This window comes from Macaca fascicularis, chromosome 11, assembly GCF_037993035.2.
Source record: "Macaca fascicularis isolate 582-1 chromosome 11, T2T-MFA8v1.1".
Taxonomy (NCBI): domain Eukaryota; kingdom Metazoa; phylum Chordata; class Mammalia; order Primates; family Cercopithecidae; genus Macaca; species Macaca fascicularis.
In genome coordinates, this window is record NC_088385.1 from 131,254,920 (window position 1) to 131,279,016 (window position 24,097).

Genomic DNA, 24,097 nt, shown 5'->3' on the forward strand with positions numbered 1-24,097 from the left:
ACAGTATGAATATAACATTTTTATGAATAAACAAATAAGTAAAAAGTTTATCCATTTGTTCTCCTATTGATGGATGTTTCACTTAGTTCTGTTACAAATCTTTTCTGTGTTTCTAATAACTTCACAATTTTTTTTTGAGATGGGGTCTTGCTCTGTTGCCCAAGCTGCAGTGCAGTGGCGTGATCTCCGTTCACTCCAACCTCTGCCTCCCAGGTTCAAGTGATCCTCCCTCCCCAGCCTCCCAAGTAGCTGGGACCACAGGTGTGCACCACCATGCTTGGTTAATTTTTGTATTTTTTGTAGAGACAGGGTTTGACCATGCTGTCTAGGCTGGTCTTGAACTCCTGTACTCAAGCCATCTGCCCGCCTTGGCCTCCCAAAGTGCTGGGATTACATATGTGAACCACCACGCCCGGCCAAACATCACAATTTTTAATGCCCGCCTCATTTATAGGGTGCCTTTAAGAATTATGCCGAATGGCTGTTTTATTCACAGGTGTTTAGGTTTGTCTGTTGTGATAAATATCCTTATACGCAAAGTATTGTCCAGGAGAGATGCTTAAAAGCAAATGGCAAAACCAAAACTCAGAGCATTTTAAAGGTTCTTGACACACACTGCCACCTTTCTTTCTCTGTACATGATGTGATCAAAGAGCCTAAATCAGCCATCTCGACAGTGTGGAGGAGTTTGGCTTTTTCATCTTTTGCAAATTGGATGATTTGAAGAATGATTCCAATGTGAGCAGAAATTATTCTAATTTGCTTTTTTATTATGAAGAGAGACTGAACATTTTCCCCCATATGTTTATTTGACTCTTATATTTCTTTTTTGTGAATTAACTTTCATTTTCTTTACTCACTTTTCTTTACCCACTTACCTATCAAAGAGACAGCGTTTTCTTTTTTCTTTTTTTTTTTTTTTTGAGATGGAGTCTCGTTCTGTCACCCAGGCTGGAGTGCAGTGGCGCGATCTTGGCTCACTGCAACCTCTGCCTCCCAGGTTCAAGTAATACTCCTGCCTCAGTTTCCCGAGCAGCTGGATCTACAGCGTGTGCCACCATGCCCAGGTCATTTTTGTATTTTATTAGAGACAGGGTTTCACCATATTGGCCAGGCTGGTCTCGAACTCCTGACCTTGTGATCCACCCACCTCGGCCTCTCAAAGTGCTGGCCAGAGAGACAATATTTTCTCATGTATTTGTATGAAGTCTCCCTCTATGAAGGCTATCGACTCCTTGTCATGTTTGTTTCAGGTATTTCCCTCAATTTGGTATCGTGGATTGGTTTTGTTGATGATGTTTCTCAATTCAAGGCCAATGACAAAATTATCTAGCCAGCCTATTGTTTTCCATGGTTTCTTTGTGAATTTCTTTCATTGTCTTAAATCACATAAAGTCCTCCTGTACCCCAAGATTAAAGAACTGTTGTATTTTTTACAGTTTTGGTTTATGCATTTAACCATCTGTAATCTATTTTGGTATACAGTTTGAGGTAAAAATCTAAATTCATTTATTTTCCCCAATTGCTACCACCCAGTTGTCCCAGCACTATTATGAAATAATTTGTATTTTCCCCCAGTTAACACTACCTTTGTCATACATCAATTCTTGAATTTCTGTCAACTGTTACATTTAGTTATGCAGGGTGTTCTGTTTGTTTGTTTTTTTAGATGGAGTCTCACTCTGTCGCCCCCAGGCTGGAGTGCAGTGGCACGATCTTGGCTCCCTGCAACCTCCATCTCCCAGATTCAAGGTTCAAGCCATTCTCTTGGCCTCAGCCTCCCGAGTAGCTGGGATTACAGGCACCCGCCACCATGCCTGGCTAATTTTTGTATTTTTAGTAGAGGTGGCGTTTCATCATGTTGGCCAGGCTGGTCTCAAACGCCTGACCTCAAGTGATCCACCTGCCTCGGCCTCCCAAAGTGCTTTGATTACAGGCATGAGCCACCACACCTGGTCATTAATGCAGTTTTATAAGTGTAGTTTATTGAGACAGTTTTAATACATGGAAAGCCTAGATCCCCTCTCTTACAGCTTCTTTAAAGTTAGCTACGCTTGCCAGGGCAAGTTTTTAGATGAATTTTAGAATTATTCTGCAAAGATTGAAAAATTCCATCAAGGGTCTTGACTGATTTACACTAAACCAACACACTGATTTGGAAAGAATCTGCATCTTGGCAAATTATCATTGTAAATGAGTTGCGTTGTTATTGGGCGTCCTTCCTTGTTCTCAGGGCTCCCAAGATGGCAGCAGGCCACTTCCAAGATGGCGGCAAGCCTCTTACTCTCTGACCTGGGGTTCTTGGCCTCACGGATTCCAAGGAATGGAATCTTGGGCCAGGCGGTGAGTGTTACAGCTCTGTTCAGCTGGATTAGGACGAACCCCGGGCACTTAGCCCGCACCGGAACAATGGGGAGCCTCTAGTCCGATTGGGAGCGGCAATGGGCAGGGCCTCACTGGATCAGGAGCACCGCGGACACCCTGCCAGATCCAGAGGGCTGGAACTCAGCGACTGGTCTGCGATGGCGGCAACCGGCAGCGGTGGAGGGTGAGCAAAAGCTCAGCTTGAGCCATAACAAACAGGGACCAGAAGAGAGTGCAGTTGCAAGATTCAATAGAGTGAAAATAGAGCTCCCATAAAATGGGAGAGCACCCAAAGGGGGTTGCCTTGCAGGCTTGAATGCCTGGGTTTATATCCTGATCATTGTCCCTCCCGCTGTGCTCTCAGGCGATAGATGATTGGCTATTTCTTTACCGCCTGTATTCGCCTAATTAGCATTTCAGTGAGCTCTCTTTACTACCTGATTGGTCGAGTGTGAGCTAAGTTGCAAGCCCCGTTTTTAAAGGTGGATGCAGTCACCTTCCCAGCTAGGCTTAGGGATTCTTAGTTGGCCTAGGAAATCCAGCTAGTCCTGTCTCTCAGTGTCTAGGGTATAGACCCTAGAGCTCACCTGAACTGGCTTATAGAGATGAGGGGAAGGGGCAGGGGAGAGGCGTGTCGGCACTTTGTTTTTAGGCCTTACATCTGGAAACTTGTTAAAGCTTTGGCAACAGAATTTCCAAATTTGGCGACCCCTGATGATGAAACTCCCGCTGTGGAGCTCTGTCCGGGCCATGCTAGAGGGTATTTATCATTCGTTTGAAACCAGCACCGCCCAAAGCCTCCAGTGCCCACACAGAGCACCAAGCAAAGCAACAAAGAACTGGGGTGTCCCATCACGGCCCAGTCGCCCATGCCAGGGTTTAATTGTAATTTCTCTGTACCTGGCTTTGCCACTGGGACTCCTGGGTTTCACGTGCAACACAGCCACGCCACCTGACAGTCCTTTCACAAAGGGCAAAATCAATCCGGCTGTCTAGTTTGAGCTTTGCTTGGGGACAGGCCCTGGGAATGGGCGGAGCCGATCGGATAAGCCACAGTGAACTCATACTGAGCAGTGATCATGGGGGCAGAGCAGGGACAAAGCGAGAATACAGTGAGGAGATGACGTACTGGCCACAGTGAGGCTTCAGTCTTACATCGCTTCTTTTGTATTTTACCAGCAGGACCTACTGGCATTTCTCTTCTTTCTCTGTCTTTGTTTCAAAGGACATGGGGACCATTACACTGTTATGCCCATCCGTGTGAAGAGACCGCCAAATAGGCTTTGTGTGGGCAATAAAGCTTTTTAATCACCGGGGTGCAGGCGGACTGAGTCCAAAAAAGGAGTCAGCAAAGGGAGATAGGGGTGGGGCAGTTTTATAGGATTTGGGTAGGCAGTGGAAAATTACAGTTAAAGGGGGTTGTTCTCTTACAGGCAGGGGCGGGGGTCACAAGATGCTTGGAGGGGAGCTCCTGGGACTCATTGTCTAGGAGAAGGAATGTCACAAGGTTAATTGATCAGTTAGGGTGGGGCAGGAGCAAATCACAATGGTGGAATGTCATCAGTTAAGGCAGGAACCGCCCATTTTCACTTCTTTTGTGGTTCTTCAGTTGCCTCAGGCCATCTGAATGTGTACGTGCAGGCCTGGGCTCAGAGACCTGACACAAACATGCACCCAGAGGCGGGAGCTAACATCAGCAAAAGCCCATACCTCTCTCAACAAGATTCCAGTTCCTCCCTGTTGGCCACCTCCTTCCGGGTGCTTCTGCTCTGTATCCCATTGGTTGTGTGATAGCATCAGCTTCCTCTAAAAATTCCAAAGGACACAGGATCATTTTGCCTCAGAGCTGGGCTGCATGAGATTTAGTATTGCAGACAGCTCTCTGTATGTGTGGGTTCTGCATCTGGGGATTTAACCAACCTCAGATCGAAAATATTCAGGAAAAAATGGTACTGAACATGTACAGACCTTTTGGTTATTTCCTGAACAATATAACAATTATTTATATAGTATTTTCATTGTATTAGGTATTATAAGCAATCTGGAGATATTTTGAAGTATACAGGAGGATGTGCATAGGTTATATGCAAATAGCACACCATTTGATATCAGGGACCTGAGCATCTCCACATTTTGCTGTCTGTGGGGGCCCTGGAACCAATCTCCCACAGACACTGAGGGACGGCTGTACTTAGAACCAGTGGTGTGCTGATAATTGTATAACAATCAGCCCTCCGGAAAGAAAGAGAGAGAGGGAGAGGGAAAGAGAGTGTGTGTGTCTTACAAGTTTCACTAATGTAAAGAATGTGTGGCATGTACTTTGCAAATAATAATAAAACATATAATATTTTTAATATAAATTTCATATAGCCAATGGATTCTTTTTTTTTTTTTGTTTTTTGTTTTTGAGACGGAGTCTTGCTCTGTCACCCAGGCTGGAGAACAGTGGCCGGATCTCAGCTTACTGCAAGCTCCGCCTCCTGGGTTCATGCCATTCTCCTGCCTCAGCCTCCTGAGTAGCTGGGACTACAGGCACCCACCACCACGCCCGGCTAATTTTTTGTATTTTTAGTAGAGATGGGGTCTCACTGTGTTAGCCAGGATGGTCTCGATCTCCTGACCTAGTGATCCACCTGCCTCGGCCTCCCAAAGTGCTGGGATTACAGGCGTGAGCCACCGTGCCCAGCCGAGTCATCTCATTTTTATATTCTGATTGTGTAGACCACGTCTGGGACATGTGGCCCAATTCTGGACCCCTGACTTCTAGAGGCACATTATCAGAAGAGGTTTTAGCAAACATTGAACTACTAGTTGCCTACCCAACATCATTCTTCCCTATTCTAGCTAATGAAACTACATCTCCCAGGCTCCCTTGTGCCTAGGGTGATCACATGGCACAACTCTGACCAATCAGCTGTAAGTGGAAAGCCAAGGGCGCCTTCTGATATTGTTTTGCTTTCCTTAGTTAAGCACCACTTCTTCCTTTTGTCACTGTTTTTTCTTGCTTCAAGCGGGGACATGAGGCTGGAGGTGGAACGGCCATCTTGTGACCTTGAAGGGACATTCTCAATAATAGATAGGGAGAAAGATAGAAGGAGCCTGAGATATTGATAGGATCATGAAGTAACTGCATAAACTAATTTTATAAGAAAGAGAATCCCTTGTTAGTTCATGCCATAATGAATGACTGAGTGGATGAGAACTAATGCTTATGGAGCACTTACTATGCAGCCTATTGCAGCCTATTTCACATGCATAATGTCAGTCTAGGTTACTGAGTTTGGAGTTTATCCTATTGCAATGGACAATGAAGTGAAGTTTTAACAGGAGAGTGGCAACCACTGGACCCAAGTCTCCATCCAGGCAGCCAAATTCAGTGCCAACTGAGAGGGTCTTCTTGATGAGGAGACTGTGTCTTAAGACAAATTGTGAATGAAACTAAGAATATTTGACCTGTTTCAGAGGGTGTCACAGTAGAACACTATGTGAGGGGCCAGGCATATTCTACTGGCCTCAGAGGCCAAATCTGGGACCAATGAGTGAGAATTTCAAAGAAGACAGTGAGTCTATAGAAGGAAGAAGTTGTTTTATTTAGGAAGTCAGTGAATTCCTTGTCAACAGAGATATTTACATAAGCGGACTGCCCATTTGGGAGGAATGTGGAAGCAGGTACAAGCAGGAAGCAGTGTGACCTCTGAGGTTCCCTCTTACTCTGAATTTGGTTTTATGACCCAACTCTAATGGGCTCATCTTTCTGTCTTTTGATTCTGTCAAAGCTTGAAAAGTGGCCATAGGACTCCTGGGCCCCTTTCATCTTATGTCTTATAAGATTCTAGAAAGTTGGTTGATGTGTCTTTTAAACTTGAGCTCCCACTGCCCTACCACCAGGCACACGCTTATCAATCTCTTTCTTCTGTGGTTTTGTTAAAGGGTCTTTCATGTGTATTAAAAATGCAAAACATCTGCCCAATGCTAGTTTCAGAAATGTACGAATGTGAAAGGTTTGGTTTTTACAAGTTTTCTTATGACAGCTGCCACAGTGTCATTAATATGTAAATTCCATTGGCTGAGAAGGTTGACTTTTGGTCATAAATCGGCTGTTTCCTCTTGATAATCCTGTCTGACTCTCCAGCTGTCTAGACAATGGAAAAATTAACACCATGAAACAGAATAGTTTAAAAACCTTTGGAGCCAAATACTTAAAAAAAAAAAAAATCAAAATCCGTGGCAAGAAATGTGAGACCAATTAGTTAATTATGCAAGGAATCCCTCTGGGGCACCAACCTTGAATAATAATAAGACCTTATGTATGAATAGCATGATAATAGTGTGAAAAAGTACTTTCCGTACTTTTTGATCCCTTGGAATGTGTGACTATTCCCGTGACCTTCCTGCAAGGTTATAAAGACCACCAAAATGTGACACCTCATCTCTCCAGCATTGCCATCACACTCTCAACTTTAATTTTTTTTTTTTTTTTTTTTTTTAGAGTTTTTTATAGGCATCTCGTTCTGTCACCCAGGCTGGAGTAGAGTGGCGCAATCTTGGCTCACTGCAACCTCTGCCTCCTGGGTTCAAGCGATTCTCATGCCTCAGCTTCTCAAGTAGCTGGGACTACAGGCACGTGCCACCACACCCAGCTAATTTTTGTATTTTTAGTAGAGACAGGGTTTCACCATATTTTGGCCAAGCTGATCTCGAATTCTTGACCTCAGGCAATCCACCCGCCTTGGCCTCCCAAAGTGCTGGGATTACAGGTGTGAGCCACTGCGCCCAGCCTATCTTTAACTCATTTCTTGCTAGAAAATGCAACCCCAACCCATTCAGCTAGGTCAGTATGTGTCCTAATTAAAGGAAAAGAAAATTACACATAAATCATTTTTTTCAAAGTCTTAAAATCCTTCATTGGCTTTCCATTGCTTTTGATATCATAACCCCTGAGATTTTAACATGAATACTATGTGATTTGACCACAGTCTACCTCTCTCCATTTCTTGGCAGTTTCCCCTGAGCCTTCTCCCCTCTGTCTAAACTGACTCTTTTAAACTTCTTCCAGTGTGCGATGATTCTCCCTCCACTTGCCCGCCACCATCCGTGCACCCCCTCACCTGGTTAATGCCTACTCATTCAAAAGTCACTTCCTCAGGGAAAGACTCCCTATCCCAAAGTACATCAGGCTTTTTTGTTATACATCTTGATAGAAAAATGTTCCTTTCCTCCAGAATAGAGGTCAACACATGAAAACCGTTGGGCTAAATCTGGCCCTCCACCTGTCTTTGTAAATAAAGTTTTTTTTTTTTTTTTTTTTTTTTTGAAATGGAGTCTCACTCTGTTGTAGTGGTGTGATCTTGGCTCGCTGCAGCCTCTGCCTCCTGGATTCAAGCAATTCTCCTGCCTCAGCCTCCTGAGTAGCTGGGACTACAGGTGCGCGCCACCATGCCTGGCTAATTTTTGTATTTTTAGTAGAGACAGGGTTTCACCATGTTGGCCAGGATAATCTTGATCTCTTGACCACATGATCCACCCACCTCAGCCTCCCAAAGTGCTGGGATTACAGGCATGAGCCACCAGGCCTGGCGTAAATAAAGTTTTATTTGCACACTGTGATACTCATTTTTTTTTTTTTCCTGTATTGCCTATGACTGCTTCTTGCAGAGTTGAGTAGTTACAACAGACACTGTATAGCTCACACAACCTAAAATACTTTCTATCTGGCCATTTATAGAAAAGTTTGGCAAGCTCTGTCCCAGAGCATTGGTCTTGATTTGTAAAGATACACTTATCGTTAGATTATTTGATTATCTGTTTCCTCTTCTAGACTCTGGGTTCCAAGCAGACAGGAACTAGGTCTTGTTCACCCCATGACTCCATGTTTCCAGTGCTCAGCACTTGGCAGTTGCCCAATAAATATCATTGAATAAATGAAGAAAAAGAAGAAGAAATAAGAGAATGAAAGAGAGGCCGGGCATGGTGGCTCATGCCTGTAATCCCAGCACTTTGGGAGGCTGAGGCAGGTGGATCAGCTGAGGTTAGGAGATCAAGACCATCCTGGCCAACATGGCGAAACCCCGTCTCTACTAAAAATACAAAAGTTAGTGGGCGTGGTGGTGGGCACCTGTAATCCCAACTACTTGGGAGGCTGAGGCAGGAGAATTGCTTGAACCTGGGAGGTGGAGGTTGCAGTGAGCCGAGATCACACCATTGCACTCCAGCCTGGGTGACAGAGTGGCAGAGTGAGATTCCATCTCCAAAAAAAAAAAAAAAGAAAGAAAAAGAAAAAAAAAAAAAGGAACAAAGGTTGGGCATTACTGTGATTATCTGTGATGCTAAAAATTCAGATCTTTTGAAAACATATCTACAAATTCTTAGACACTCCTGTCTTTGAGAGATGGAGGGTAGGTGCTCTTCTCTGGAAACTAGGCAGCATTGGACTGCTTTGACCAATAGACTAGAGTGGAAGTGCCTCCATATGACTTCCAAAGCTAGGTCATAGAAGGCCATGAAACATCTACTTTGTTTGCTGGAACACTCACACTTGGAGTCCTGAGCCATTATGTAAGAAAACCAGTTATCCTGTGCCTACCATGCTGGGGTGACCACATGTGACCTTCCAGTTGATAATACATCGGGGTCCAGCCTTTCAGCCATCCTCCCAAAGGTGCCAGGTGTATGAATGAAGCCATCTTGGACTCTAGACCAGCCTATCAGCTGGTGAGGTACTACTGAATGATCTCTGTTGAGAGCATAGAACAGAAGAATCACCCAGCCGAGCCCTGCCTGACTTCTGCATGCACAGAATTGTGAAATATAATAAAAGGCTCTTATTTTAAGTCCCTGTGTTTTAGACTTGCTTGTTATGCAGTAGCAACTCACTGCAACACACTATGACTGAGCTGGTGACAAAAGGGTATCTTGTTAAAGTTGGTGTTTATGGAAAGTCATCAAAATTGCCTGTTTGCTGGCCCCACCAGGCAGTTCCAGATTGGCAGAGCTCATTTTTGTGCTCATTTTTCCAGATAAGGAAATGAACACAGGTTAATTCAGTTTAACAGATGCATCAAGGGCCTGCAATGTGGATCGTTTTGTCCCTACAGGAACTACAGATACGCTTTGTTTCAGAGCTGCTGGGGAGACATTAAGTGCTTGGAGGGGTAAGTGATATAAACCTTCCTAAATAGCCTGTCTTTCTTTCCAGGCCAGTGAACCTGTGACCTTCTCATATTTAAGTAGAACACCAAGAGTGTTTTAAAGGAAGTTTTCAAAGACTGGACAGGACAGTATTCCTATTGGGTGGCTGCCAGGGAATGCTGGGTCCGGGGAAGGATGGGTTTGACAACATGCAGAATGACATTCAGGGTCTGGGGTTCTGTTCCAGGAAATGGCAATTGTTGGCAGTACAGTTTCCACCCTACCTGTCCTACCTCCAACCCCTCTAAAAAAATCCTCTTTTCCTATTTTATATTTTTAATAAGGAGATGATTGGCATGAAGAGCAATAAGTCTTTCCTACTGTTCACTTGGCTTCTGATGGGCAGGAGCCAGGTTGCGTGGCACGAATGTTTCCTTGTTGAGTTGCTCTGTGTGGGTGGGGAACTGGGCCCTGTGGGGTCAGGACCAGGGGTTCCACAGGGGTATGCATTTGGAGGTTTATGAAGGGTGGTCTATGGCCTCAGGGTTTGGAATATGTATGAGTCTAAAGCAAATGTACTAATCCATTACAGAGCGGTCCTACTTCTTATTCCACCCCTAAAACACAGCACCCTTTACCCAAGTGACTTTGGAAGGCAGCTATGCTCCCCACTATAAACCAGTGCCGCACTACTTAAGTGACTTGGATTCCTGTTCCACCAAGGGACGATTTGGATAGACATTTATACCCCTAGGTATACGGACCCCTAGGTCCGTAAATTGTGATGAAGGAAATTTTAACACGGGTCTGGAAACAACCACCCTTTTCTCACGGCCAAAGTAATCCGATGAAAGATTTCTGAAAGGTGGAGACATCATAAATCCCAAATAGAAGGATAATTTTACAACAGTTTGGAGGCTGAAGAAAAAAATAAAAGAGTGAAAAGAAAGAGCTGGAGCTCAATGTATGGGGAGTTGGAAGAAGTGAAGGCAGAAAAGTTCACCCAGAAGGAAACCATTGGAGTTTTCTAGCCAGAGAGCAATTCTGAACTGAAACGAATGAACCAGAACTAAAAGTCTCAATTTCCTTCCTGCGCTGTAGGAAAATTGAAAATCTCAGTCCTCGTTAGATTCCAGTGGAAATAATTGTCTGCTCCCTTAAAAATGGTGAAGCGCAGATCTGGATGGTGTCCCGTCTGGACATCTCCCTTCTGCCCCTGTGGCCGGCTCCAGGCCCCCAGCCCCAGCCTCTGTCTCCTGACTGCTGTCACAGTGCAAAATGCTTTTAAAAGTCCCATGAGGCCGGGCGCGGTGGCTCAAGCCTGTAATCCCAGCACTTTGGGAGGCCGAGGCGGGTGGATCACAAGGTCAGGAGATCGAGACCATCCTGGCTAACACGGTGAAACCCCGTCTCTACTAAAAATACAAAAAACTAGCCGGGCGTGGTGGCGGCGCCTGTAGTCCCAGCTACTTGGGAGGCTGAGGCGGGAGAATGGCGTGAACCCGGGAGGCAGAGCTTGCAGTGAGCCGAGATCAGGCCACCGCACTCCAGCCTGGGTGACAGAGCCAGACTCCGTCTCAAAAAAAAAAAAAAAAAAAAAAAAAAAAAAAAAGTCCCATGAAAGTGGCATTGGGATTTGGCTTAGAAAAGATTTTTTTTTTTTTTTTTTTTTAAACTCAATTTGTGCCTGTCCCAGAACAGCCCATTAAAACATGCCAGAGACACACAGGGTCTTTGCCTCTCATCTTCGGCCAACCTGGCCCGTGAGACTCGTGATCTCCTCGGCTTCATCTCCAAATCGCAGTTAAAATGCGTTATCCCTCCTGTGACTGTTAGACAGGTAAATAAAAGTGATACACACAGGAGCAGCTTCAAGTTCCTGGGAAGGACAGGATTTTAAAAACCCATGTTGTGATCGGGAGTCGCACTGAGACAGGAGCAGCTGACTGCGTGGGCATCGTGTACCCCGGTCCTCCTCCTGAAAACCCCAAGTCCTGGCAGTCCCAAGGGGCCATCTCCTCCTCCGTGGCTTCCTCAGCCTTGGGGTCTTGGGGTCTTGGGGGTGAGGGACAGAGGCACCTGGAGACACAGATCCCTGGAAATAGAACAGGATGGAAGAGATGCAAGGGCTTCTTTGCGACTGTTAATGAAGCACGGGAAAAATCCATCTGTCCCCATGCCTTTGAAGCCGGTCGATAGAAGAGGCTGCCATTCTGTTTTTCCAGACGGGAGGAAACCACTGTGCTGCCGGTGCCTGGTCCTGAAAAGAGCTGTGTTTTGGAGAGCAGAGGGAAGGGAGGGCTGCGTCAGCCCAGGAAAACAGAAACGGGGCTCCCGGAAAGGGTATTTGGGAAATGGTGCGGAGGCGGGGATTGAGAGGTGTATTTGGGGGCTGCGGTTTCTTTCTTTTTGTTTGAGACGGAGTTTCGCTCTTGCTGCCCGGGCTGGAGTGCAATGGCACGGTCTCGGCTCACTGCAACCTCTGCCTCCTGGGTTCAAGAGATTCTCTTGCCTCAGCCTCCTGAGTTGCCAGGATTACAGATGCCCGCCACCACGCCTGGCTAATTTTTGTATTTTTAGTAGAGATAGGGTTTCACTATGTTGGTCAGGCTGGTCTCCAACTCCTGACCTCAGGTGATCTGCCCGCCTTGGCCTCCCAAAGTGCTGGGATTACAGGCGTGAGCCATGGCGCCCGGCTGGGGCTGCGGTTTCTTTTTTTTTTTTTTTTTTTTTTTTTTTTGAGACGGAGTCTCGCTCTGCCGCCCAGGCTGGAGTGCAGTGGCCGGATCTCAGCTCACTGCAAGCTCCGCCTCCCGGGTTCACGCCATTCTCCTGCCTCAGCCTCCCCAGTAGCTGGGACTACAGGCGCCCGTCACCTCGCCCGGCTAGTTTTTTGTATTTTTTAGTAGAGACGGGGTTTCACCGTGTCAGCCAGGATGGTCTCGATCTCCTGACCTCGTGATCCGCCCGCCTCGGCCTCCCAAAGTGCTGGGATTACAGGCTTGAGCCACCGCGCCCGGCCAGGGGCTGCGGTTTCTAAACCCTGTGTTATGAGGGTGGTTAGGACGTGGTATCTGGGGCCAGCAGTGCCCTTAAGCTTGGCCGGCGGGGTGGAGGGCTGCCCTGGGACTGTGCTTCACAGAGCCACGCTGTGCACCTCTTTTGGCTGTGCCCCTCCCCAGGAGGGCAAGGAGTCCGCCCAGAGCTTACAAAAGCCCCAGCAGGGCACAGTCAGACTAGAAAGAGCCCCAGGTGCAAACTTTAAGGAGGCACTCACACTCCAGATGGTGCAGGCGCAGAGGTGGAACCTGTGAGTGGGTGCCCCCTTAAACCGGGCTCCCCAGGGCAGCTCTTTTGCTTGCTCTCATTCCAGCCCTGGCCCTAGACAGCTCCTGATACTTAGGACCCCAGAATTCTCTGCCCAAATGACTAGAGTCTGGGACAGACCACCTTGCTGGGGTGAGGTGGCTGATACAGGGAGCATGAGGGGAGCATGGACACACAGGCTGGAGTGTCCACTGTGCGTGCAAGAGGCTCCTTTATCCAGTGTAGATACAACACATGGGATGTGTGGGATATGTGGGGTAGGTGCATGTGTGTAGAATGTGTGTAGAATGTTGAAGAAGTATCCTTTTTTTTTTTTTTTTGAGACTGCACCCTGTTGCTCAGGCTGGAGTGCAGTGGCACGATCTCGGCTCACTGCGACCTCCGCTTCCTGGGTTCAAGCAATTCTCCTGCCTCATTCTCCCAAGTAGCTGGGATCACAGGCACATACCACCATGCCAGGCCAATTTTTGCACTTTTAGTAGAGATGGAGTTTCACTGTGTTGCCTAGGCTGGTCTTGAACTCCTGACCTCAGGTGATCCACCCGCCTTGGCCTCCCAAAGTGCTGGGATGACAGGCGTGAGCCACCGCACCCGGCCTGAAGAAGTATCCTTTTATTCCCACCCTGCTCCGTTTAAGAAAATTTACATCAGGAACTGAGTTTTTCTAACACCCTTCCCAATGTCTTTTGAGCTCATTATACACATAATAAATATTTGGAAGCTGAGCGGTTACTAGTATTAGAGTTGCTGCATCTCCAGACATGACCAGAGTAGGAAAACCAGAGCACACTTGGATAGATATTGACTCTCACCCACATGTAAAGTGCTGCTATTGCTGCAATTACTCTCATACACAAAAACAAGAACACTTTTTCTCGAAGTTCAGCAATTTAACTTTCCATCGTGGCAACCCAGGAATCCAGGCGTGGAACACTTAGGTATCCGTGTTCTCTGCTCTTCCATCCGGCTTCCTACAACATGGTGGCAGGACTTTGTGTGGATGAGTAAGAGGGTGAGGATTCTGGGTTTGTGCCTGACTTTCCCTGCTCACTTCCAGTGTCCAGTGGGGCATCTGGCTGTCAGGTTCCAGGGACAGGCGGACCCCATGAGAGGAGCTGGAGTAGTCTGTGTGGTAATGGGGTATCCTGGGGAAGAACCATTGTGTGTTTGTGTAGCTATCATGAGGTTTGTGGTCTGTCTTCACAGTCACTAAAATAACAGATTACATCATTTCGGAGGTTGGATTCTATTTTTTAATTTATTTAACAAATTTATTTTTCCAGATTATGCTTGCATTTATTTTTTTCCATTACCATTAAAATAAAAACTATACATTTTCAATTTCTCTTTTTTTTCTTTTTTCTTCTTTTTTGGGACGGAGTCTCGCCCTGTCTCCCAGGCTGGAGTGCAGTGGCGCGATTTCAGCTCACTGCAACCTCCTCCTCCTGGATTCAAGCAATTCTCCTGCCTCAGCCTCCCGAGTAGCTAAGGTTACAGGGGCCTGCCACTACACCCAGCTAATTTTTGTATTTTTAGTAGAGATGGGGTTTTGCCATATTGGCCAGGCTGGTCTTAAACACCTGACCTCAGGTGATCCGCCCACCTCAGCCTCCCAAAGTGCTGGGATTGCAGGTGTGAGCCACAGCGCCCAGCTACATTTTCAATTTCTTATAGAACTTATCTGCATCTGGATATCCACAGAGATCTATAGATTTTTAAAATAGTTTTTTCTTTCCAGCTTTAGTGAGGCATAATTGATGGACAATGAATTGCATGTATTTAAAGTATACGATGTGATGGGTTTTGACAGATATATGTACCCAGGAAACCAGCACTGTAATCAAGATAATAAGTGTTTTCATCCCCACCCCCCAGCTGCTAGATTGTTTTTGGTGATGTATTTAGTGTATGTGTGTGTGTGTGTGTGCGTGTGCACACGTGGTACACCACATGTTTTGATATACATAAGTATAGTAACATGATTGCAACAGTCAAGCAAATTAACACGGGTCTGGGATTTTAAAGACAATGCTGTCCTCTCCCTCACTTGGGAACTGAGTCCAGAGAGAGGACATGTGGTCCACAGCCACTCTTGAGTCAGATACCGGGGCTCTCGCCCCCCAGCGCTGACAGATGAGCCTGTCAGTCCTCCACACTGCATATGTGGTTGACCAGAGAAGAAGAAAAGTTGCCAGAAGAGCCTCTAAAGAGTAACTTTTAAAGTTATGTGGTGTTGCTTTGTTAATTTTCCAGACAAATTAGCTTAGGTCTCTTTTGGTTGCTAGTGACAGAAAATCCAACGAGGTTAAGCTCTAAAATAATTTACTGCCGTATTTGGCCAAAGTTGCAGGCTTTGGGTGCAGCTGGATGTAGGGGCCTCAACAGTGTCATCAGGATGTGATTTCAAGCTTCTCTTTCTCGAATTCTTGTCCCCATCTTCCCCATGTTGAGTCTGTTCTTGGGCTTCTCCTGTGGCCACCTGCAGCAGCAGCCTCACCTGGCGCTCACAAGACGGCGGCACCAGCTCCGGCTCTTGGAAGAAAAGAGGAAACGGGGTAGGGCGCCGTGGCTCACGCCTGTAATCCCAGCTCTTTGGGAGGCCGAGGCGGGCGGATCACGAGGTTAGGAGATCGAGACCATCCTGGCTAACATGGTGAAACCCCGTCTTTATTAAAAATACAAAAAATTAACCAGGCATGGTGCCACATGCCTGTAGTCCCAGCTACTCGGGAGGCTGAGGCAGGAGAATTGCTTGAACCTGGGAGGCAGAGCCTGCAGTGAGCCGAGATGGCACCATTGCACTGCAGCCTGGGCGACAGAGCAAGACTCTGTCTCAAAAAAAAAAAAAAAGAAAGAAAAGAAAAGAAAAGAAAAAAACTGGCGTCTGGATCCCAGCATTCTCATTGGCTCCTGTGGAGTCATGTGTCAACCCTTGAGCCAATTACATGGCTGTGGGTCCCTGGGTTCCTGCTGCCTGGGTGGGGCCCCGTCTCAACCCCTTCTCTGAGAGCTCATGGGGGTGGGTCCCTGGAGGAAAACTGGGCGCTGTTTAGGAAGAAAATCAACATGCCCAGATGTCTGCTGGATCAGTGAAACCGAGTTTGATAAAATAAAAATATCGAGAACTCTCAAATTTGCCTAAACCTGGGCCCCCTGGCTGTTTGCCCATTAGTGCCTCTGTATGAGTCACCTTGGTTTTCTAGGTTCATGGGTCTACCCCATGTCTCCACGTTCTTGGATCTTTATAAGAACCTTGCCACATTCAGAGTGGGGCCAGAGGAGGAAAAAAGTTGCTTGCTTGATTAATTAAATCAATTACTTAATACCCTAAAGCTTTCTGATGCTGTAAAGTGCAGGTTTCATATACTGGGCATGAGGGGTTTTCATAGACTCCACTTGTGTTGCAAATTAAAACAACGTTAAATTCCTTAGTAATCCTAGCAGAAAGAAAAAAAAAAGTAAGAAAAAAGAAAAGGGAAAATAAAACTCCTCTTATTTCCAAATCACTACCAGTGGAATTTTAAAAATTATTTACACACTTAGCCGTGAGTCCCTTTATACCTGACGGGTTTGGCAGTAAGGCCGGAGCAATAATTTAAAACAGAAGTTGGGAGTATGGATAATGAACTCCCTCTCTTTTCCAAAATAAATGTACCATCAGATCCACAAGAGAGGTGACTTTTCCTAAGAAAGGACTGTACGTTTGGGAGCCAGGGGCCCCTGATGCTGTGTGAGGTAAGCCGATAGCACAGTGTGTTACTGTCTGTGGACGCGAGAATGAAATGAGGGGTATTTCTTTGATTTATAGTGGAAGGAAACACCGATTTCTTGTCACAGATCATTACAGTTGAATTTAGGTCAAACTCATATGCTTATATGGAATTACTAATGCATGGAGGTACTTTCTGCTTTTTGTTTTTAACTCACCAATCATTATCTACAGGAATTTTTTTGTTTTTTGAGATGGAATTTCACTCTGACGCCCAGGCTGTAGTGCAGTGGCATGGTCTTGGCTCACTGCAACCTCTGCCTCCCAGGTTTAAGAGATTCTCATGTGTCAGCCTCCTGAGTAGCTGGGATTACAGATGTGTGCCACCATGCCCAGTTAATTTTTGTATTTTTAGTGGAGAAGGGGCTTCACCATGCTGGCCAGGCTGATCTTGAACTCCTGACTTCAAGTGATCCGCCTGCCTCGGCCTCCCAAAGTGCTGGGATTACAGGTGTGAGCCATCATGCTTGGCCATCAACTGAATTTTATACTGAATTTTATTCTGAAAACAGAGAAGACTCCATTATCTGCCTGCTGATGTACACATTCCAGAAGGGGTCATTGTTGGATGGTTGAGTGAGTGCACTGGGGTTATATTGAAATTGATTTGGAAAGACACTACAGCAAGGAAGGAATCTTGAGGTCTCTAGAACGTTCCTAGGCTGCTTCTCAGAGTGAGAGTTTGTAGTGGACACTGCCAGGGTCCAACCCATATCTGTACGATGGCCATGATGCTCAGCTCAACTCCCAAACACCAGTGCCTGAAGGCTTTTCACCTGCACCTTGGAAGACCACTTTTCCCAGCCAGCAGCTGGAAGTACTGGGGGTTCCACTGCCCCCAGAAACCCTCAACCAATGGCCCTAAGCAGTTGGTATATAAGTACCTCAGTTCCCTCGTTCCTCAGGTGGCATCATTCTTCTTTTAAAGAAAAACTTCCTTATTTTGTAATTATTTTATTTTCCTTTATTTTATTTATTTGTTTTTGAGACAGAGTCTCCCTCTGTCGCCCAGACTGGAGTGCAGTGGTGTGATCTCGGCTCACTGCAACCTCCACCTCCCGGGTTCAAGTGATTCTCCTGCCTCACCTCCTGAGTCACTGGGATTACAGGTGTGTGCCACCACGCCTGGCTAATTTTTTGTATTTTTAGTAGAGACAGGGTTTCCCCATGTTGGCCAGGCTGGCCTTGAACTCCTGACCTCAAGTGATCCACCTGCCTTGGCCTCCCAAAGTTCTGGGATTACTGGCATGAGCCACCGTGCCTGGCCTATTTTGTAATAATTTTAAATTTACAGAAATTTGCAAAAAAGAGCTGAGAGTTTCCATATACCCTTTTCCCAGATTCCTCTAATGTTGAAATCTTATACAACCACAGTATGACGATCACAGTGAGGGAACTGACATGGATATGATACTGTTAACAAAACTACAGACCGAATCCACATTTTATAGGCTTTTCCACGAATGTCCTGCTTCTGTCCCCAATCCAGGGTCCTCCTCTGCCTTTAGCTGTTGTGTCTTGAGTCTCTTCCTTGCCATGGTTTCTCAGTCTCTCATGACCTTGACATTTGTGAAAAGCACTGGTCAAGGATTTTGAGAATGGCCCTCCATTTGGATTTGTCTGCCGTTCTCCCATGTTCAAGACGAGGTTATGCATTTTTGGCAAGAATGCCACAGAGGCGATGTTGTATCTGTCTCGGTGTTACGTCAACATTAACCTCGATCACTCGGTTAAACTAGCGCCTGCTGATGTTCTCCTTTGTAAAATTTCTATTTTTTTCCCTTGTAATGAATAACTTCCTTGGGGGAGAAACTTTGAGACCTTGCAAATATCTTATTTCTCTTCGAACTTTCGCCTACTGATTTTGGCATCCACTGAGAGGCCCAGCACACAATGGCTAGTGTGGTGTTTGCCTGTGTGATGATTTTCTATTTTCTTTACTTATTTACTTGGAATTTGTTAATTTATTGTTTCATTTTATCTATTTGTATTTAAATTTATTGATGTGATTATTTTTAATTTATTACATTTATTAATTAGGATGCCTTTTTTAAGGAGGATGTCCCTTCTGGGTGGGGTAATTCCAGGTCATGAACTTTGCACCGTTGCCCAGTTTCCTCGTGGGGTCAGCTCCATGGCCCACAGGGGTAGCTTGCTTGAAACGCAGGATACCCCTGTGGCTCTCTTCCCTTCCCTGCCTTATTTTCTGACTCCCCAGGGGTACATCCTGCACCTTCCAAACAGCATCGCTGCACTTAAATCCTGACTCAGCATCTGCTTCTTGGATAGTCCAAACCCAGACAGCCCCTCTCACAGTACAGCACTTCTCCCCACCCCCACAGATGAGACAGGGATGGAGACTAGGTCACTCCAGGGAGAGCCATGGCTAGTGGAACAGCTCCACTGTGAAACTGGTTGAGGTAGAATCCACAATCTGAATGAAACCTTTATTCCACCTATTTCCCCAGCAGCCTCTTTTCTTTGTGAACGCTCCTATTTTCCCCTATATTTTACCTAAATGAATGCAACCGAACAGACCGTGTTTTAGAGCCTCTGGAAGACACCCAGCAGAACGTTCCGAAAAATGCGATTACTTTTACACAAAATTGCCAACGTAAATTCAACTTCTGTGACCAGCCTGGGATTCCCACACAACTGCATGCTGAGGTGGTTCTCCAGAAGGACCGAGGGTGTCCAGCAGAGACTGACGAAGCCGTGAATAGCCCAAGGTGCTGTCTTACATTTTAGGCAGCCAAGGGGTTGAGACAAAACAAAGGCTTTGGAGCTAAGTGGTGGCTGATAGACTTTGGCAATAGCTGAAATCCGTGAATTTCACAGATTTTGACTTCTGATTTCAGAGACACGTAGTGTCTTGATCTCTGGTTTCTAGGAAGCTTGGCTGGGGGGATGTGTGGTAGTGTTTGGCTGGGTGGATCAACACACCAGATTAAACCACTAGATGGTCCTCCTCCCTCCCTACTCCCTCTTCCAGCCCCCTCCCTCCCCCAGCCACTGACAGTTGGCGAAGAGGCAGTTTGGTAGGGCTCAGGTCAGGCATCTGCCTGAAAAAGGGGTCAGGGATGTGGATAAAACAGAAATTGACCCACTCTTCCCATTGAGCCTTTGCCCAGTTTTGAAATTTTCATGTCATTTTCTGCTAAAAATATTCTTGAGGGAAACAAGATTTTTTTTTTTTTTCAATCTTAGATACCTAGGAGGACACAGAGGGGGAAAATGCAGATGTAATGAGAGACGCAAATCTAGAACAAACTCACACTCCATTACCCAAAAACTTCATGTTATCCAAAGTCAGGTATGTTTAGAGATGTGGAATTTTCTCTAAACTTTGGAAAGTAATATGTTACATATACTGTATATTACAGAACACCTCCCACCCAGCAGGGTTTGGGGAAGAACTCTGTAATAGCACATTATTTTCTGTAGTAAATTTCAGGAATAGTCACTCTAAGCCGGATCAATAAAGGCTCTAAGTCAACTCACATCAACTCAGTTCAGGTTTTGGTGCCAAATGATTTATAAGAAAACTTGTGGTTTTAAGACCTTTCTGTTTTTTCTTTTCTTTCTTGGTTTTTTTTTTTTTGGAGATGGAATTTCACTCTGTCGCCCAGGCTGGAGTGCGGTGGTGTCATCTCGGCTCACTGCAACCTCCACCTCCCAGGTTCAAGCGATTCTCCTGTCTCAGCCTCCCGAGTAGCTGGGATTACAGGCACGCACCACCACACCTGGCTAATTTTTTGTATTTTTAGTAGAGACAGGGTTTCATCATGTTGGTCAGGCTGGTCTCGAACTCCTGACCTCAGGCGATCCACCAGCCTCGGCCTCCCAAAGTGCTGGGATTACAGACGTGAGCCACCGCACCCGGCCTGAGACCTTTCTTGATTCTGGATTTGTGGATATGGATAAGGGATTGTGGACCTATTTCTCCTTTCTAGCCTAACATTAGAAATTAGGCTGACTCAGAGAAGCCTGCAGTATTATTTCTCTTTGCTGGAAAGGTTTGCATCAACATCTTTGATCAGACCAACCAGACTCTGGCATAAAAGTTGCTTCCCTGTTTTTTTGTAAGCCAGGGTGCGCTTCTGGGGAGAGAGACAAGAGTGTGGGTGACCAAGAGAGGCCTCTGTGCTATGGGATGTGTGTGAGTGGGGAGAGGCATGAAACTGGAACGTCTGTGTGGGTTTGACCTCCTCTTCCCCAGAGTCCGGCCAGGTTCCCTAGGGCTGGCCACAAACACCACCACCTCGCTTGTCATCCTGAGGATCTCATTTTTGGGCAGCCAAGATACCGCAAAGTGGCCTTATTTCCTTAGAGGGGTGGCTCAGAAAGGGAGAGCAGTTTGGCAATGAAAGAGACACACCACTGCAAGGAAAAATATACGCCCACTGTCAGTTTATTTTCATTGTAACCCCAGAGTCCTCTCGAGGGTGCTCACTGAGGACTATCATTTGCTCTGCACCATTTAGAGAAGAACTGAATTGAAACATATAAATAGGACTTTGAAAATAGAATGGAACACAGATCCTTTCTTTTTTTCCTTTGCAGAAAAGATATTTTGAATAAGTCTTTCAGGCTTTTTGATTTATAGGTTTGCTATTAACCATGGCATTGACCAGTCAAATACAAAGCATGCACGGCTGGAGTTCACCGGGGCCCGCCGGGCAAGGGTTTCTCAGTCTCAGCAAGTCAGGGCTTGTGCTGGTTTCCTGCTTCTGCTGTAATAAATCACCACAAGCTTAGTGGCTTCGGACAACACTCATTTATTATCTCAGAGTGCTGGAGGTCTGAGGTCTGAGCTCTGAAACGGGCCTCATGGGCTAAAGTCAAGGAGTCAGCAGGGCTGTGTTCCCCTTGGAAGCCCCGAGGAGGACCTATTTCTTGCCTCTTCCCCCTTGTCGAAGCCACGGGCATTCCTCAACTCGTGGCCCCCTCCCCCATTTGAGTCTTTCTGATGCCGCATCACTTTGAGCTTCTCTTCTGCCTCCCTCATCCATCTTTTAGGGACTCTTGTGACTACATTGGGTTCACCTGCATACTCCAGAATATTATTATTATTATTATTATTATTATTTGAGACAGTTCTCCCTCTGTCACCCAGGCTGGAGTGCAGCGGCATGAGGGCTCACTGCAGCCTTGACTTCCCAGGCTTAGGTGATCCTATCACCTCAGCCTCCCAAATAGCTGGAACTACAGGCATGTGCCCCCATGCCTGGCTAATTTTTGTATTTTTAGTTCAGATGAGGTCTCTCCATGTTGCCCAGGCTGGTCTCAAACTCCTGGGTTCAAGTGGTCCACCTGCCTTGGCCTCCCAAAGTGCTGGGATTACAGGTGTGAGCCACCGCACCTGGCCAATCTCCTTACTTTAAAGTCCACCGATTGACAACCTTAATTTCATATGTAACCTTAATTGCCCCTTGCCATGTAACCTGTTTGCAGCTTCCCAGAATTAGGACATTGGTATCTTTGGGGTAGGAGCAGTATTCTGCCTACCACAGGGTGAATCCCAAAGATATGGAGTGAGCTGGACGCAGGAGAAGCAGGAAGATGTGGGCAGGGAGGAGAGAAACTATCGTGTATCGAATACCATTACCCTTGATGATGGCATGTATTAAGTACCCACCAGTAGCTTGGCCCGGTACCTACTCTTCTCATCTAACTCGATGAAGTAGATACTGTGACTCTCCTCATTTTCCCGATGAGGAAAAACAGAAGCTTATAGAGCAGTGTTGGTCAATACGGTAACCCTGAGCCATATGTGACCATTAACGTGTAAATACATTGATTAATGAAGACGAGTTCATCAAACTGTGGCATTAGACAACATCTTAAGCCATACACATGTGGCTGGTGGCTACCATACTGGACAGCACAGGCACTGGTCGTTTCCTTCCCTGCAGAGTTCTCTGGGACAGGGCTGTTGTAGAGGATAAATATGGGTGCCAACATCACATAACTGGAAAGTGGGAGAATCAAGATTAGAACCTGGTGCCTTAGGCTTGAGAGCCTCATCTTGGAATCACCCATTACACGGATGTCCGGTGTTCACTTCTCTGACTACATCTGGGACCTTTGAAATCTGCCATATGTTGGGTAAAACTACTCTACATCTTAGCCACGCCACCCTTCCTTAACCCCTTCTTAAGAACACGTGGTTCTGGCCATGTTTGTCCGATGTTTTCATTTAGCACCTGGTGTAAGTCATAAGAGGAAACCAAACGACAGTCAGCTTGGCCTTTCTGCTTCCCCAGTAGCTGCACGGCAGAAACTGGTCGCAGCTGTCTCTTTCCTACCCCTTCACTTGTCTCCCAAAGGTGGATGGAAGCCTCCTAGTTACCAAATGAATAAGAAGTGGAAGGTGACCGAGGGCCATGCATGATTAAATCAAAGGAAATGGCACGTATTCCTCAAGCAGCCTCCTTGTGCTGCAGCGTTGGCGGGACGAGAAGTGCTGCTCTGCCGAGCCCAGTGTGGAAAATAATCCAATTTTCCTCTGACTTTTTCTGTTGAGGATTGCCAAAGAAGATGGCCTGTTTGGCTTCAATAGGAACAGCTAATGTTTATCCGGCACCCAGAACACACCCTTGTCCTAATAGCTCCCCGTGGATTAATCCATTGCCCTATGAGACGGGTGCTATTAATTTCACCGCCCCGAGGTCACGGGGCCAGTCATGGTTGCAGGATGTGGACCAGGAAGCCTGGCTTCAGGATCTGGGCGTTTTAGCCTGTGTAGTACTTCTTATCTACCTTGGGTATGTCAACCCGGAGGCAACTTTCTTCCCTTTTTCAGATGCCTGTAGTTTGCTGATGGAGCCAGAGACCGATCTGGTACTGAAGAGAGGCAAGCTGGGCATGCCCAGCCCTGTCTGTGGTTTGAAGCAGGCTCTCCACCTCTTCATTGCTGCGTCTCAGCACTGGCCCCAGGAGGTCTCCAGCATCTGTGCCATGTTCCGAGCTACAGGGAACGCAGTAGAAGTGTGAACCATGCTGAGTGTGGTGGCTCACGCTTGTAATCCTAGCACTTTGGAGAGGCTGAGGCAGGAGGATCACTTGAGCCCAGGAGTTCCAGACCAGTCTGGGCAACATAGTGAGACCCCATCTCTGCTAAAAATACAAAAAATTAGTCGGGCATGATGGTGCGCGCCTGTAGTCCCAGCTACTCAGGAGGCTGAGGTGGGAGGATCACCTGAGCCCAGGAAGTTGAGGCTGCAGTGAGCTGTGACTGTGCCACTGCACTCCAGCCTGGGTAACTTGGAGTGAGACCCTGTCTCAAAAATAAATTTTTTTAAATTCGTAAATGTACGGATTACACAGTCACTAAAAGTGTCAATGATTCATTATTGTCGCTATTCTGAAGATTAATTATTAAGATTAATAGTTAAGATTAATAAGTAATATTAAGATTAATATTAAGATAATATTAATAATTAAGATTAATTGTGCAATAATAGTTTGAAACCAGAATGATAGGAATGAGAGCACATCTTATGATTT

The 24,097-nt window shown here is 46.2% G+C and overlaps 1 protein-coding gene across 2 annotated transcripts in view; it reads left to right on the forward strand.

Moving 5' to 3' along the window:
• RFLNA (refilin A) overlaps positions 1-24,097 on the forward strand; it is a 346,540-nt gene that overhangs the window by 131,494 nt on the left and 190,949 nt on the right. The window contains exon 1 of one of the 2 annotated variants that reach the window (XM_074008337.1): positions 23,394-23,690. The exons of the other annotated variant lie outside the window; for it this stretch is intronic. The gene's annotated coding sequence lies outside the window, so the exon portion shown is untranslated. Of the gene's footprint in view, positions 1-23,393; positions 23,691-24,097 lie in introns of those variants that run through there. 2 annotated transcript variants of the gene reach the window in all.